This window comes from Sarcophilus harrisii, chromosome 1 (genome assembly GCF_902635505.1).
Source record: "Sarcophilus harrisii chromosome 1, mSarHar1.11, whole genome shotgun sequence".
Lineage (NCBI taxonomy): Eukaryota > Metazoa > Chordata > Mammalia > Dasyuromorphia > Dasyuridae > Sarcophilus > Sarcophilus harrisii.
In genome coordinates this window covers 139,939,352-139,958,606 of record NC_045426.1, presented here as the reverse complement: position 1 = coordinate 139,958,606, position 19,255 = coordinate 139,939,352, and positions in this window count along the sequence as shown.

The following is a 19,255-nucleotide window of genomic DNA, read 5'->3' as shown; positions in this document are numbered from 1 at the left end:
TTATTATTATTTGATATGGCAATATTGATGAAAACATTTTAATTTTTTTATGGATAAAGCATATGACTAAGGAATTATAGATAAGAAACATATGCAAATATGTATTATATATATATATATATATATATAAATATTCACAAAGGTATATATTTCCACACATGAAACTCATTTATCTTGCATAAACTTACAAATGATCAATATGTATATCATAAATATAAATTTCAAAATATTCTCAAAAAACAAATTATATTATTGTGTCATAATCATAGCTAAGGCAGTTAGTTACAATTCCCCAGACATATGATTGCTACAAAAATTATCAATAATAATGTTGTAATTAATATTGCCACACTGAATATTTATAATCTAAAAGATTTATATAAGATAAAATTTTGTAGTAATAAAATGCATTTTTATCTTCTTCATCCTTTCTATAACTAGAATGGTTCTAAGGTTATTTTCAGTAAGTCGGCAGTAGATAATCTCATATTCCAATAATTGTATTCAAATACAAAAAAGCAGTTACTTTATCCATCTATGTTAAAATTAAAAAAAAAAAAATTAAAGCAAGAAAGTAACTTGCCCCAAGATCATTTCTATCTGAATTCCATTGAAAATTATGAGAATGATATTAACAATAATAAATATAGTATTAGTTATAAATCAAGCATAAACTGAATATTACAAGAACAAAACTTTTGATATATTGAACACCAATTCCAAAAGTCTCTCTTATCCTGGCTCTAGTTACTGTTTCCATACCTTTAAAAGCTTGATGGAGTATTTTAGATTTGCAGTTGAGATGATAATTTTTGAGAAATTGATAAGACAAAGAAAATAATAAGGAAAATTATTTTAGGAGAACAATTGTAAAATTATAAAAATAAACAATTGTAAAAATATTAATTGCTTATGGGTAGGTAAAACCAGTATAAAGAAAATGACAATACTACCTATGAATATTTGCCAGTTTAGTGGCATGCCAAAGAATTATTTTATAGTAATAATCTAGTATTCTATAATAATCTAGTAATCTATAGTAATAGTCTACACCTTTATAGATCTAGAAAAACTTGTTTTCTTTACCAAGAAAACCACAAATGATGTCACAGAGAATTAGACATGACTAAAATGATTCAACAACAATAACAAAAAAATACCAAGGAAATTTACCTGAAAGAACAAAAGGCCAAAAATATCAAGAGAATTGATGAAAAAACAGTCAAGGAAAGTAGACTAGCAGAATAGATTTCAAATATTACAAAGTAGTAATTATCAAAACAGTTTTTTACTAGATAAATAATTAAGTATACAAGACAGAGTAGGACGTGGCTACAATAAGTGAGGAATAAACCAATAACCTAAACAATGTGTCAAAATAAGGGCAAAATTGTTAAGTTATTTAGACATAAAGGATGATATCATAAATAAAGAGAGAATAGGTTAATATATCTGTTAGATGTTAATATATCTGTATATATAGGGGGAAGGATTATAACCAGAGACAGAGAAGATCACAGGAAATAAATTAGATAATTTTGATTACATGAAATTAAAAAGTCTTTTGTACAAACAAAACCAATGCAGTCAAAATTAGATTGGCTATCTATCCATTGACCTATTGGATTGCCTAACATGAGAGAAAAAGAAAATCACAAATTCTGAAAGGGATGTGGAAAAATCTGCACATTAACACACTGTCAGTGAAGCTGTGAATTAATCCAACCATTCTAGAGAACAGTTTTAAAATACATCCAAAGGTCTATAAAACTTTGCATATACTTTGATCCAACAAGGCCACTACTATGCCTGTATCCTAGAGTGATCAAAAAAAGGGAAAAGGAAATCTATAAATCTTATCGATCAAAGTAAAATTTGAAAGCAAGTTCTTTGCTAATTAGGATTAGTTAATTCTCTGTACTTGTATCCTTAATGTTAATCATATGGCTGACATATAATAGACACGGAACAACTGAATTTTGTGGTAAAGTATTTAAAATCTATATTTAGAATAATACAAAATACATTTGATACAATTTAATAATTTTATAATATCAGCATCTTTGTAAGTTATTTGTTATTTGGTCTTAACCTATGACTTCATTTTTCTATAAGGAATTTCCAATGAGGAAATTCCTTCTTTCATATGGATAATTAACTATTTGTGACTTACACTCTTAGAGCATTATGGCAAAGTAGACAGGTTGAAATGACTAACTCAGAATAAGAGCCAACAAATGTTAGATTCAAAATTTGAGCCTAGGTTTTCCAGACCAAGAGATTAACTATCTACTAGCCCAAATTATCTTTTGGAATATTATTTACCCTAATTGGGCTATGCAAAGTATCTTTTTTTTTTTAAAGAAAATAAACAACATTGAAAAAAAATTTTTAGTGGAAAATTATTTTTCTTCTGAATATTAAGTTGCTTTACCGTATAGAAACTGGGATTTTATAAATCAAGGCAAATCCCTTCATTATATTTCCTAAGTATTTTAAAAAGAAAGTGCTATAAGGATGAAAATTCCATCTATTAAAATTTATTTTTATAAATTAAAATCCATGAAAAATAAAAGCTATTCAGAAAAGAAATGGAGGAATTCATAGTCACTGGGTTACAAAGACAATGCTAGTGATGACAAGGGGACAAAAATTGGTTGAAATGTCAATTGACACACCTGAAATAAATAGAAGTGATTTTTTAAAAGGAAGAAAGAAATTGAGTCTCAAGTAGAGATTCAGGGACTAGATATTAGTTTGCAGTTTCTTAATATTAATAAGATCACATTTTCTTTTAAAAGTAATTTAAAGAAATGCTTGCAATTGTGCCTAGTCACTTTTAACATTGTTCATTTTCCTTTTCTTTCACCCAGTGATTAATATTGAACTAGATTCCCTTTGGCTGAAGATTTTTCAAACTAGCTACCTAAAGATGTGGTTTCAAACATATATTAAGTGTGTTAATAGACAAGTTACTTAACTTTCCAATGTCCCTCCCATCAGAAAATTTTTTAAAATGATAATTTACAAACAAAGTTGTGATCTGAATTGGTGGGAGTTTTTCCACTGGAAATTCCTGATGCAATTAAAATCATAGGTCCAGAGCTAAATAACTAAGAATGGATAGATGTATGTATGTATGGGTATATAAGTATACATATACACATATATGTGTATGTATAATCTGTATGATGTACATATATACATATATGTACATATATGTATATATATCTGAATGAATAATCAAATGAGTAAAAAGACACACAAATCAATAAAGACAAGAGAGAGACAGAGACAGAGAGAGAAAAGAGAGAAGGATAGAGAGACAAAGAGAGAGAAAGAGCAAGAGAGAGAGAGAGAGAGAGAGAGAGAACTGTCATGAAACAAAAGATGCCAAGTGTTGTTGGTAATGGAGTTTCATAAATAATTTTGGTGCATGGCAGGAGAAAGGAGTGGGAAAGAGAGAGGTGAATTATATTTGATATGGGAAAATTTTTTTATGTTTAGAATCATTGTATGAACATTAACTGGCTTTTCAGAATAAAACATGCAATTAAAAGATCTCTAATTAACTCTCTTGAAAATATGAGGTAGATAATGTGGGAAAATTGCCAAAATTTTAGAACTGAATAATTAGAAGATATTATTTGTAATCTTTTGACATTTGGTATAAAATATGATTTGATTAAATTAATGAGGAGCTTAAAGTTAACTAAAAAGGCTAAAGAAAAAATCATGTAAAATATAACAAATTGTAAATTTTGCTTCACCATCATTTATAAAAAGCTAAATATTTTCATAGTGTGATACAGCAAACCCCAATTCCAAAATACTCAGAGATATCTCAAAGTGAAGAACAGAAGTTTTATTAGGATCTCACAAGAAATGAACAGTACTCTCACTGAAGTCTCAGAGAAAGGAGGGTGGGTCTATAAAAGCTGTGAGATAATTTAAATGGTCAATGAAAGAAAAAAATTACAGAAATTATTCACCTACCTATTCCTATTAATTCTCCTAAAATCATTGGCAAATTCAACCTTTATTCCTTTATATGTCTCTGGAACATAGGTGGGCTTTTGTGGCTAAAGGGTTTTGGTTATGCAAGACTTATTTTGAAAGAAAGAATCTGTTCTGCTTCTAAGGTTAATAATCAATTAAGACAGTTTAAGGAGGCTTGGTTTTACCTCAGGCTAGACATTTAGGTAATACTTGTCTAAGAAAGGAATAAGCTTTTATAAAGTACTTACTATATACCAGGCATTGTGCTAAACACTTTTTATAAATAGTATCATTTGATCTTCACAGAAAACTTTTGAGGTAGATACTATTATTTTCTTTTTACAATTGAGAAAACTAAGTCAAATAGAAACTAACCGATTTGCTCAAGGACACATAGCTAGTAAGTGTCTGAGGTCTTGATAACTTCAGGTTCATTTCTGCTTCACTGACTACATTAAAGCCTTTGCCTTTGTGAATCACCACAAAATGTGGCAGGTCCTCAAAGAGATAGGAATACTACTTGTCACCTGAACAATCTATATGCAAGCCAAGAAGCAACAGTTAGAACTGAACATGGAACAACTGATTTGTTTAAAATTCATAAAGAAGCACAATAAAACTGTATGTTGTCACCTGATTTCATTTATGTTCATAGTGAACATAATGAATCAAAAGCTGGAATTAAGATGTTGAAAAAAATATCAACAATCTCAAAAAGGCAAATGATATCACTCTAATGGGAGAAAGTGAAGAGGAATTAAGAAGCCTCTTGATGAAGATGAAAAAGTAGTGTAAAAGCTGACTTGAAGCTTAACACATACATACACACAAAAACTGATTCCAGTACTTCCTGGAAAATAGAGGGAGTGTCAAATATTCTATTCTTGAACTCAAAAAAATCACTGTAGATGATGCCTGCAGCCATGAAATGGAAAGACATTTATTCCTTAGAAGGAAAATTATGACAAATTTGAAAAGTATATTAAAAAGCAGAAACATCATCTTGTTAATAAAGGTTCATATAGTCTTTGCTGTGGTTTTAGGAGTTAGGTCATAAGGTAACCTGAATGCTACAGAATGAATACTTTCAAATTGTGGATACTGGAGAAGGTTTTTGAGAGATTCTTTAGCACTAAGGAGATTTAATTATTTAATACTTAATCAAATAAATTCAAATTATTTGTGGGAAAGTCAAACATTGAAGCTTAAACTTAGTCACAAAATGAAAAAAAAAACAGGACTAATTGGGTAATACAGATTTTGGGAAAGATTAAAGAAAAAAGGAAAAGGAGATGGCACACAATGAGATAAATATACTGTCATGGAAGCTATAAATATGAGCTTGGATATACTTCATGTGATAATAAAGGAAATAAAGGCTTGGCATGCTTTAGTACATGGGGTCACAAAAAATCAGACACAAATAAGCAATTGAACAATGGTAATAACAAGAGTATGTTTAATAATTTGGCATTGGTTGAAATAGTTGCATAGGAATATGATAAAGTACTATTATAATGTAAGAAATAAGGAAAGTATGATTTTGAAGATACATGGAAAGACATAAACTGATGCACAGAGAAATGAACAGAAGACAATTTATACTATACCATCAATATTTTTAAAATGAGCAATTTTCAGAACTTTTATAAACTATTGAAGAATGAAATGAACAGAATCAAATGAATAATTTATATATATTTTAAAGAAGATAAAAACTATAATCAAGAAAATGATGGCTCATGATTCCAGATATCAAAGAAAGAAACACATTATTCATTTCAGAGGGATAATGGGCTTGGAGTTCAGAATCATGTACACTAAATACACACTACTTGTGGATAACAAATCTGTCAATTTACGAGTAAGGACACAAATTAAACATCACATATCACAGCAAAAAAAAAAAAAATAGAAGTCAACCACACAATTTTCAAAACTATGGGATGTGTTAATAAAGGATATAGAAAAGTTCAAAAGACTAATTTATGATTTTAGTTACACAAAACAAAATTTTCACCTGAACAAAATTAAGGTATCTAGAATTAGAAGAAAAGATTGCAAAAACATATTTTTATCTCCTAAATGAATAATTGCATTGTTTTCATGGTCAGTCACAGACATTCGCAATGTAGTGAAAAGTTTGAATCAACTGATATAGCCCTAGCTAAGACTGAACAAAGTGCTTTTCTGCCTTCTTGTTTCATCTTCTTGTTACAGTTTTCATACTGTAAATAAAATGTCTTATTAACAGTCTAAGTATCAAGTTTTCACATATTTTTGCTTTTGTTAGTCATATCACCATTTAAAATGCCGCAAAGTGTAGTGTTGAAGTGCTGTCTAGTATTCTTAAACACAAGAAGAACATAATGTCTATAGAAAATATGTGTATTGGGGACAGGTAGGTGGCACAATGGACAGAGCAATAGCCCTGAAGTCAGGAAGACTAAGTCCAAATCTGGCCTCAGACACTTAATACTTCCTAGCTGTGTGACCCTAGACAAATCACTTGACCCCAATTGCCTCAGTGGAAAAATAAAAACAAGAAAGAAAGAAAGAGAGAAAGAGAGAAGGAGAGGAGAGAAAGAGGGAAAGGAAAAGAAAAGATGTGTATTAGATAAGCTCCATTCAGGCTTAATTATTATAGTATTATAGTATTTGATGGCCTTGAGTTCAGTGTTAATGAATCAATAATATAATATATGCAGAAAAAGAAAGAATTTAAACAATCTAAATCTGTACATTAGGCCCCTCCAGAAAGTGATAAAGTAAATGTTGTGACTACAGATTCACAGGAACATAATGCTATATTTCCTTTAGGATTAGTGATTGGGAAATTCATTGATTCAGTCACTAATTGACTATTTCATTGTTCATAGTCACTTTATAGAGCATAATTATCACAAATGACAAGAAGCTATACATAGAGATGCATATATGTGTATTGGATAGCAATATATGTGTACTTGTGGACGTGTATATAACTTCATATATATGTAGCAGCCATTGGGGTAATGCTTGATTATATATGGGCACAGAATAGAACTCAAGACCTGGAGTCAGGAAGGCCTACCTTCAATTCTGATCTCAGACATTTCACAATTATACAACCCTGGACTAGTCACTTAACTCTGCTTGCCTCAATTTCTTCATCAGTATTATGAGTTAGAGCCACTCCAGAACCTTTGCCAAGAAAATGCCAAATAGGAACTCAAAGGGTCAAACACAATTAAGGCAACTAAATAATAAATAACTATACAATTTTTAAAAAGAAATTTCCTTTTTGTCATTTCTTTTTTTTTCACTATAGATTAAGTCATCGGAGAAAGAAAAAAATATGTTTATGTTAATTTTTTAAATAATAGCTTTTTATTTTCAAAATATATGCAAAGATAGTTTTCAACATTCACCCTTGCAAAACCATGTGTTCCGTTTTTTTTCTCCCTTCCTTCCTCCCAGTCCTTCCCTGAATCAGCAAGTAATCCAACATAGGTTAAACATGTGCAATTCTTCTATACATATTTCTATAATTATCATGTTGCACAAGAAAATTTAGATCAAAAAAGAAAAAAATGAGAAAGAAAACAAACGTCAAGCAAACAACAACAAAAAGGTGAAAATACTGTGTTCTGACCTATATTCGGTCCTAATAATCCTCTTTCTGGATGCAAATAGCTCTCTCCATCACATCTGTTGGAATTGGCCTGAATCATTTCATTGCTGGAAAAAACGGTAACCATCAGAATTGATCATTGCATATTCTTCTTGTTGTGTACAACATTCTTTTGCTTCTACTCACTTCACTTTGCATCAATTCATACAAGTTTCTCTATGTCTTTCTGAAATCATCCTGCTGATCGTTTCTCATAGAACAATAATATTCCAACATAATAGCCATATATAATATCTATTCATAACGATAATATATATTAATTCATATATTATAACTTATTCAGTCATTCTCAAATTGATGGGCATCCACTAAGTTTCCAGTTCCTTGCCATTACAAAAAGGGCTGCTACAAGCATTTTTGTATGTTAAATTTTTTAAATTAAAAATAGCTATATGTGAAATACATTAAAAATGTGAGATACTACAAGTACTTTCAGATGACATCACTGTATTTTTGTTTATTTTAGTTAGGTATTTTATTTTGTCACAAGAAGACTCATATGAAGTGAGAATAATCTGCAAACTATATAATATTAAAACAAAATATTAATACAATTGAAAGTTTAAAAATAAAAAATAATAAAACCATTTGCAAAGTTTGAGGTGAAATATCATCATTGATTGCTTTAATTAGTGATTTAGAGAATTATTTTATATAACTTGCAATTCTTTTGTTAATATTTGTTGACCACTTTGCTACTGGACAATGATATTTGGTCTTATATGTATATCTTAGTTTTCTACATATTTAGAATATCATATCCTCATCAGAGATATTCAATGGCAGATTTTTTCTAGTCACATGCTTCTCTTCTTACACTAAATTCCCTAATTTTGTTCATGCAAAACTTTTCAATTTAATGTAACCAAAATGATGAATTTATCTTTTGTGATTTTCTATATTTCTTGTTCTCTCCCTATCCATAAAAAAGGAATGTTTTCTGCTTCTATTCTATTTTTGTATGATTGCTGATATTCAATTCATGTGCATATCCATTTGGAATTTGTCATTGAATATAAATAAATAAGATTTTGATTTCAACTTAATTTCTTTCAGACTACCTTCTAGGTTTTCCAGCAATTTTTATCACATAGGGATTTTTTTCCAATGTAATTTATATTTTGGGGTTTATCAAATACTGGGTATCAATTTAATCATGCCTGATTCTATCTTATCTAGTCTGTTTCTACTTTTCTAATTTTTTTAGACAATATAAAGTAGATTTAAACATGGATCACCAAGCTATGAGTACCTGGGCCAAATCAACCCACTGTTTATTTTTGTACAAGTTATCATTATATTTGATTGCTATATTTTTAAGTGGTTGACAAAAAGACTATTTGGGGACATAAAATTATATTAGATTCCACATTTTAGTTTCCTGATATGAAGCATTATTTGAACATAACTATAATCATTCATTTATGTATTGTTCATGGCTACTTTCATACCTACATGGTCAGAATTGAGTAGTGCTAGACAATATATGGCACTCTCATCATTTTGCACTACTGTTTGGGACACATCATATCATAATGATATAGTAGTAACATCATTTTAACTGCCATGTATATTTCTGCACTGTAACTTTTTAAAGTTACCACTGTGTGCATATACATATGTGTATGTATAAACATGTGTTTACCATGTTTATATATATACAAATAAAATTAAAGCATGCTATTTCAATCATAAATAATAACAAGCTGCTTTATACACTTTCATTGTTCTCAAAAATTAAAACTAGAAGCAACATCTCCATCCCCACACATATTTACAACAGACTTGTTTTTCTCAGTTCAAATTATATAGTTTCATTACTGTTCTTCAAACCTCAATGCAAATGCAATAGAAATTTCCATGTTTACAAATCTATTTAACTGGACAATTAGTTTCAATCTTCAACTGAAAATGATTAATCTATAATATAGTCACATGCTGCTAGTATAGTCACACAGGCAAATATCAGGAATCTAAAAACATTTTATAAATGCTTTCTCATCAATGAATATGCTCAATTAAGTTGATATGCTTATGGGATGATATTACCATTTATCAGTACCTATCTGCATGAAAAAGATATTTTCAGAGATTAAATATAAGAAAATCTCATTGCAGTTAAGCATTAGCAGATAAACACTTTCTTTTTTTTTTAATTAAAGCTTTTTGTTTACAAAACATATGCATGGGTGATTTTTCAGCATTGACCCTTGCAAAGCCTTCTGTTCCAAATTATCCTCTCCTTCCTCCACACCCCTCTCCCTAGATGGCAAGTAGTTCGATATATGTTAAATGTGTTAAAATATATGCTAAATCCAATAAATGTACAAAAATTTATATAGTTATCTTGCTGCACAAGAAAAATCAGATCAATAAGGGAAAAAAAAACTGGGAAAGAAAACAAAATGCAAGCAAACAACACTAGAAAGAGTGAAAATACTATGTTGTGGTGCACACTCATCTCTCACAGTCCTCTCTTTGGGTGTAGATGTCTCTCTTCATTACTATCATATTCTTTTGACTTTCCTTCTACCTCTCTAACCATTCTTCTTTTTTCCTTTCTGATTCTTCATTTCTTCCTAATAAGTATTTTCCAGAGGATTTGTCATTTATATGAAACAAATAATTATTACTTCATTGAGATATGCAAGACAATAGGCAAGATGGTATATAGATGCACAACTAGGCTTAGAGTCAGGAAGTTCTGATTTCAAGGTATGCTTCGCACACATATTTTCTGTTATTGTGGGACTATTTGCAAGATGTTTAACCTTCTAGCATTCATGCAAATTACTAAAGCTGTAAATTGCAAGTCTGCATTGATGGAGGTTTTATATTGTGAGTTCCCTTCCTCATGAAATCACAGATCTGACCTAAACCAAGTAGGTTGAAAACAGAGAAAGAAAATTATAGAGCAATCTCTGTAATGAATATTGATGCTACAATCTTAAATAAGATATTACCAAAAAGACTACAGAAAATCACCCCCAGGATAATACACCATGATCAAGTAAGATTTATACCAGGAATATAGGGCTGGTTCAATATTAGGAAAACTATCAGTATAATTAGCCATATTAATAACCAAATTAACAAAAACCATATGATCATCTCAATAGATGCAGAAAAAGCATTTGATAAAATCCAGCATCCATTCTTATTAAAAACACTTGAGAGTATAGGAATAAATGGACTTTTTCTTAAAATAATCAGTAGCATCTATTTAAAACCAGCAGTAAGCATCATATGTAATGGGAACAAACTGCAACCATTCTCAATAAGATCAGGAGTGAAACAAGGTTGCCCACTATCTCTGTTACTATTCAATGTTGTATTAGAAATGCTAGCTTTGGCAATAAGAGTTCATAAAGAGATTAAAGAAATTAGAATAGGCAATGAGGAAACCAAATTATCACTCTTTGCTGATGATATAATGGTATACTTACAGAACCCCAGAGATTCTACTAAAAAGTTATTAGAAACAATCCACACCTTTAGCAAAGTTGCAGGATACAAAATAAACCCACATAAGTCATCAGCATTCTTATATATCACTAACAAAACCCAACAGTTATAATTACAAAGAGAAATTCCATTTAAAGTAACTACTGATTGTATAAAATATTTAGGAATCTATCTGCCAAGGGAAAATCAGAAACTTTATGAGCAAAACTATAAAACACTTTCCACACAAATGAAGTCTCATCTAACCAACTGGAAAAATATTAAATGCTCTTGGATTGGGCAAGCAAATATAATAAAGATGACAATACTACCTAAATTAATCTATTTAGCGCTATACCAATCAGACTTACCCAAAACTATTTTGATGACCTAGGAAAAATAACAACAAAGTTCATATGGAAAAACAAAAGATCAAGAATTTCAAGGGAATTAATGAAAAAAAAAATCAAATGAAGGTGGCCTAGCTGTACCAGGTCTAAAATTATATTATAAAGCAGAGGTTACCAAAACCATCTGGTATTGGCTAAGAAATAGACTAATTGATCAATGGAATAGGTTAGGTTCAAAGGACAAAACAGTCAATAACTATAGCAATCTAGTGTTTGACAAACCCAGAGACCCCAGCTTTTGGGATAAAAACTTATTGTTTGACAAAAATTGCTGGGAAAATTGGAAATTAGTATGGCAGAAATTAGGCATTGACCCACACTTAACACTGTACACCAAGATAAGGTCAAAATAGGTTCATGACAGTCATAATAGGTCATAAAGAATGACATTATAAATAAACTGGAAGAGCATAGAATAGTTTAGCTCTCAGATCTGTGAAAGAGGAAGGAATTTATGACCAAAGAAGAACTAGAGATCATTATTGATTACAATATAGAAAATTTTGATTATATCAAATTGAAAAGTTTTGTACAAACAAAACTAATACAGACAAGATTAGAAGGGAAACAATAAACTGGGGAAACTTTTTTAACAGTCAAAGGTTCTGATAAAGGCCTCATTTCCAAAATATATAGAGAATTGACTCTAATTTATAAGAAATCAAGCCATTCTCCAATTGATGAATGGTCAAAGGATATGAACAGACAATTCTCAGACAAAGAAATTAAAACTATTTCTAGCCATATGAAAATATCCTCTAAGTCATTATTAATCAGAGAAATGCAAATTAAGGCAACTCTGAGACACCACTACACACCTGTCAGATTGGCTAGAATGACAGGGAAAGATAATGCTGAATGTTGGAGGGGATGTGGGAAAACAGGGACACTAATACATTTTTGATGGAATTGTGAATACATCCAGTCGTTCTGGAGAGCAATTTGGAACTATGCTCAAAAAGTTATCAAACTGTGCATACCCTTTGACCCAGTTGTGTTTCTACTGGGACCTGTATGTGCCAAAATGTTTGTGGCAGCCCTGTTTGTACTGGCTAGAAACTGGAAAATGAATGGATGTCCATCAATTGGAGAATGGTTGGGTAAATTGTGGTATATGAATGTTATGGAATATTATTGTTCTGTAAGAAATGACCAGCAGGATGAATACAGAGAGGCTTGGAGAGACTTACATGAACTGATGCTAAGTGAAATTAGCAGAACCAGGAAATCATTATATACCTCAACAACAATACTGTATGAGGATGTATTCTGATGGAAGTGGATTTCTTCGACAAAGATATCTAACTCAGTTTCAATTGATCAAGGATGGACAGAAGCAGCTATACCCAAAGAAAGAACACTGGGAAATGAATGTAAACTGCATTTTTGTTTTTCTCCCCAGGTTATTTTTACTTTCTGAATCCAATTCTTCCTGTGCTATTAGAGAACTGTTCAGTTCTACACACAATCTAGGATATATTGTGACATATTTAACATATATAGGACTGTTTGCCATCTGGGGGAGGGGGTGAAGGGAAGGAAGGGGAAAGTTGGAACAGAAATGAGTGCAAGGGATAATGTTGTAAAAAATTACCCAGACATGGGTTCTGTCAATAAAAAGTTATAATAAAAAAAATATATCAAAATAGAAAAAAAAAAAAAAAAGAAATCACAGATCTGAATCTTACTCTTGCCAAACCAAGAAACTATTTTGCAAGCCAAACCAAGGTCCTGGATATGCAAAATATGAAATACAGATTATATCTGTAACATAATCTGAGAAAACTATAATATCTTACTTTTAGGTGATGACACATGAGATTACCTTCTTAAATCTGTTGAAAGTAGAAAAAGCCATATCTGTTATATCACATAGAGAAATTATAGGAAAACATATGTACTAAATCATGTAGCAAAGATTATCAAGATGCCAAATCAACTTGTAAAAATTATCATTTTCTAGATTCCTATGAGCATTAATATATACTAGCCACTGACTGCATTTAAATTTGAGTCACTTAAGTCAAATCATATATATTTTGTTCTAGAAATATATCTGCTTCTACTAGACTTTCTTATACTAAGAATATGTCTACTACAAAACACATCATCTATTTTTTGTTAAAGTCTATGAGCAAAGAAATAATACTTATGGTATCATTACTTTGGATATAAATTACTTCCAAGATACACACATCATAATAGTAAAGAAAATCTATCATAAATAGATTTTTAGGAATGCTTGGAAAGAATATTCTAAATAAAATTAGAACATCCACAGGGTTCATTTCCAATCAATGAGCTCACAATCAACTATCTGGCTGTTTAGACATACAATGAAGGAACCACACTGTTCAAATACTATAAATATCAATTTTTTTTTTAAATTGGTGTGGTCTTCAGGTTTTGGTATGGTTAAACATTTCATTATTGACTTAAACAGAAAAGAAAAAGGACAGAGCATCTCAATTTTAGCTTGTTACTGGGAAATTTGTTCATGAGATTGAATAACTAAGGCATGCATGAATACAGTTGATTTTTGAGATATCTAAAATACAATCAAAATATCTAATTCCTATCTCAATAAATGGAATTATTTTCATTTAAATTCATTTTATAGGAAAATAATCTGTAAGGAAAGGAAAGTATAAAATATTCACAGCAAAATTATTTTTGGCAACACTCAATTAGTAGATTACTAGTTTGGGAAGTGACTAAACAAATTCTGGTACATAAATGCAATGGAATCCCATTGCATTCTAAGAATTAAAAAAAAAATAAGAATACAGAAAAGCTTTGGAACTTTTTTGTGAACTGATTCAGATGACATGACTAGAGTTAGGTAAACTGTATACCTAATGAATGACACAGTGTGACAGGAAATAACAAAAATAACAGTAAAAATGGAACACTCTTTTGTAATAATCACCAAGCCTAGTCATGGACTTAAGAAAATACTCCTCTTTCTTTCTTACAAGAATGGGAACTCTGAGTGTAGATGACTGAATATATCATAAGATTTGTTTGATGTTTTGGTTAATTTTGCTAAACTTTAAAAAAAAATCTTTAATAAATTGATTCATATGATAAGAGAGGACATAGAAGAAGAAGGTCATAATTGAAATAAAAATAAGTTTTTAAAAAATGCAGTGTCAAAAATAATTTATTTTAAAATCTTCTGGCAATATATCAAAAGTATATTTTTGATATGTAAATGTATAATAAAAATCAAGACTACGCAGTGATATCTGAATAATTCTGCTTCTCTGAATTATTTTTACTTGAACAATGATGTAGGAAAAAGATATAAAGAAAAAATAGAAAAAAATGTCTTCCTAAATTATCCAAATTATTTTCTTGTGTTACCTGTTAATTCCCAGTCCTGTGTATTATATCAGACTATATAGAGCAGACACATGGCAATCATATCACAAAATAAAATATGGATTTTTCCCTCAAGATTTTTTTCCTTAGAGAATTAGTTGTGAATTCCTAAATCAGTAAAGTAAACTATATACCTCATCTAATACAATCATATTTAATCTAAGGGAAGCTAAATTCTTATTTTATATTTACAGAAGTTATATGATACTGAATCAAATTTTATTCAAAAATCTCATGTAATTAGGCATGTGCATTTAACAAACCAAATCAGTCTTAACTGGAAATAATAATAGAAAAAGCAACACATGAAAAAGCCTCTCATCTTCATGGAATTTTGGCTTAAGGACAAGTATCTGAATTTATATTTGGCTCTAATATAACTTCTAAACTGACTAACTCAGCATTAATCATTTCACTTCTCTTATTGGATTGACACTTCTGCTACACCTCATGAGATTTAAGTATGGAAGCTAGGTGTTTTTTGTTTGGTTTTCTTTTTTAAGTACTAAAACAGACTCACACATTTTAGTGTCCAAGAAGGTGAAAAGTGCATTTGCTTTCTCACTCTGGAAGTTCACTTTAGTGATTGACAAAAATAAATAGTTTCCACTTTTGTCTCTAAATTTTAAAAATAATTTAGTGACAAAGAAGATTTATTTTTTTTTGGGGGGGGGATCACTACCATCCAAAAAATAAGCAAGTGTTAATATCATTCTAGATTAAAAATTGACTAGAGAGAGAGAGAGAGGAAAAAGACCAAAATTACAGTTGTGATACTGCCTCACAGTACAGTGAAGTGAAGAGAAAGGAAAGGGAATAAGAATTTATTTTTCACTTACTAGATGCCAGACAATATACTAAACACTTCTAATTCTCAGAATTATCCTCTGAGTATTATTTCATTTAATCCTCAAAATAATGCTCTGAAGTAGATGCCATTGTTATCCATGTTTTATAGCTAAAAAACTGAATCAACGAGATGTTGTGTGAGGTCCAGTGTTACATTTCTAGTAAGTGTTTAAGGCAGTATGTGAATTTAGGTCTTTCTGATTCCATGCCCAGCACAGTATCCACAGAACCATTGATTGTCATTGATTAGCCAGTGATTAGTTGTTGTTTTTCTCTAAAAATAGAACAAAACCTTCCTGACTCTATTGTCACTTTCCTGGTTTCTCTTACTTCAGGGTCTTCACATTTTCCCATAGATCTACCAACTCCCCAGAGAGCTTTTCCATCTTCCCTATCATCTCCTACCAGTTGTCATTCTACTTCTTACCAAATTTATTAGGGAAGATTAAAAAAAAAAATAGGGGTAAGAACACACTTGCTCTATGCCATGCTGGATGCGTGAATTTTCTTTTCCTAAGAAAGAGAGACACTCAATGTCCTAAGAAAACCATTGGGTTTACAAGGTCAGGATCTGTGGGCACCGTTACCATGGGTACAAGCTACCATTCTAGTGCTGTGACCACCATTATTTTTCCCACTTTCAGTAGCTATTATTCGAAGATAAGAAGGTATTGCTTTATAATGCAGATGTTAGCCTTGAAAAATGTGTGTTTTGTATATCCTCCCTCTAAGGTAAAGGAAAACTGTTCAGTACTTCAATATTTCAGATATGTGAATGAGATATCTTTTCAGTAACCTTTCATTTTTGATGTTTTAGTAATATGATTTTTATTAACTAGCAGTTTTGTTTTATTTTTTTTAAATTATGCCCAGATGTCTACAATTATAATGCCTTTAGAAAGACATTTTCAAACAACAGAAACATTTTCCTACTCAACCAATGTTGAAACCTCATATTCCTGACTCCTCACTTTTCTTGACTATCTCCATCCTGCAACATGCAGACACCAAGTTCTATTGATATCTCATTCATAATCTTTCTGAATGTTTCAACAATCCAGACAGGAGATAATGAGGGCCGCTGGGAATACCATTATAGCTATATGAGTGGAAAAACCAGGGAATATATTTATGGAAATGTCATGGGAAAAAAAGTCTTGTGTTTCTTAAAGTATTCTTTTGCTTCTCTTTGTAATTAATGGTCTAAAACAGCACTTGTCTTTTTCTCTATCTAAATCCTTCTTCCTAAATTCCTATATCTTTCAAGATTACTGCCATCATTCCAGTCACAAAAATTTGCAACCTTAGATTCATTCTTGATTGATTGATACACTCTCCCTGCCTCCATCTATTCAGTTACCAACTATTCTAAGTCTGACTTTCATAGTACTTAACAAATGTGTTCTCTTTTATCCTTTCCTTATGGCCACTATCAGAATTCATTACTTACCTAATCATTTGCTCCTAATTGATCTCCCTGATTCAAATCCTACCCTTCTGAAAACATAGGTCTGACACATGCCACTTGCCTTTTAATTTTTTTCATTTTTTTTATTTTTAAAAACGCTCTATTACCAGCCTATTACCACTTACCATGCTTCACTCTAGATTTATGGACTACATTTTCTACCAAACTTTTGAACCTGGAATAAATCTCTCTCCTTGAAGACCCTTTCTCTGGTCAAGTTCCTCCTAGGTTTTTCATTTTAAGGAAATGTCCAAGTCAGCCATCTTCATTGCATTACTCTTTGATCTCTGCTTTTAACTTAACTGGAATTGTTTGTCCAACATTCCCCATTGTCTCTCCTACCTCTGCCACAATTTTGCAACTTCCTTTTACATGTTGTCTTCCCTTCTTAGAATGTAAACTTCTTAAGGAAAAGTATTATTTTTTTCCCGTTGTATTTATATTCCCACAACTTAAAACAGTGCCTGCCACATAGAGAGACTTTGTAAATAATTGTTGCCTAGGCTAATTCACAGGCATTTTCTTTCCTATATTCTTGTCTAAGAATAAAGGACTTATCCTCTTGGGGGAAGTGACACAATTTGGTTTGTGGATAAAGATCTGAGGGCCATACTTACATCTTTAAATTATGAGAGTGGACTTGAAGTTTTTGAATTGTTTTGTTTGTCATTTACAATTTTAGGTGGTGGGAGGGAGGACTTCAATCCAGCAGCTATATCCTATATCCTATAATCATAGTTATCTTATAACCCAGAATTACAGATCAGAAATTACAATCAATACAGGAGAGAAACCTTGAGATACCATGGTATCAGCAGAAAAGTCTAGAAGAACTTTGGAATTGAATTTGGTGGGATTAGTTAAACTGTTATCCCAATTCCTCTCTCTTTCTTAAACATCAGTGTTGTAAAGGGGATGTTTTATTTTTTTATTATTATTATCAATTAAATTTGGGGAAATTTACATTTATTTTTGCTATATTATATGAAGTAAAAGTTTCTTTGAAAATAATATCATTTAGGGTCAGCTAGTTGGTGCAGTGGTTAGAGTACCAGTCCTGAAATCAGAAAGACCAGAGTTCAAATTTGGCCTCATATACTTAGCACTTCCTAGCTTTGTGACCTTGGGCAAGTCACTTAACACTAATTGCCTCAGCAAAAAAACAAACAAACAAAATAATGTAATTTAATATTAAGAATTAAGTACAATTGGGGTTCCAGTCACGAGATCCTAAAAAAAGGGAAACACCATTGATGAGGGTTTGGTGCAATGGCAGAGGAGAGATACCACAACTTGAGTAGAATATTAGAGACCTCTGCAAAGTGGAAGCAAAACGTACCAGACCGGTTTCTAAGACAGTGGGACCAGAACACAATTCCATGTTACCAAATTAATCTACAAAGTTTTATAATTCCAAAATATATATTCTTACATACATTCACCATCTTAGCTCAGTCTGATCTTCAGAGGCAGACTTCAGAGATTTTTGTCAATTTTTTTCATAAAATATCTATTTTATTTTTTTTTTAACATGAATAGTGTGATTGGCTTGCCCAAAGTGCAAGAAGTCTTACACATTCACAGTAATTGCAAGGATCTAAAACTACAGATATTGTCTGTCATGAAGTTATGCTAATGTAAAATGAGGAACTACAACAGAGTAAAATCAAGGGCTTTCCTTTTTACTTTTCACAATAGCATCATGCAAGAAAAGCATTGGAAACACTATAAAAAACAGTTTTGCTTAAATTATGTTTGATATAACAATGTCATTGGCCAGGAATCTGGTACATATGCATGATGTGTAAATTAGAATGAAAAATGACCAGTTATGACTGAATGGTAGACAAGAAGGAGGATGGAAGAAGTAAAACAAGGTTCTTGCTAACATCCTCTGTTTGTGAGAGATGCAGATCCTCTGCCAAAAACAAGACTTGCCAATGCTAGTTTTGCACAAAATGTGTTGGCAGCTGGCCTACATTATTTCTGGTCTGTGCCAGACTCCTGTGATGGGGACAGTACAGAACT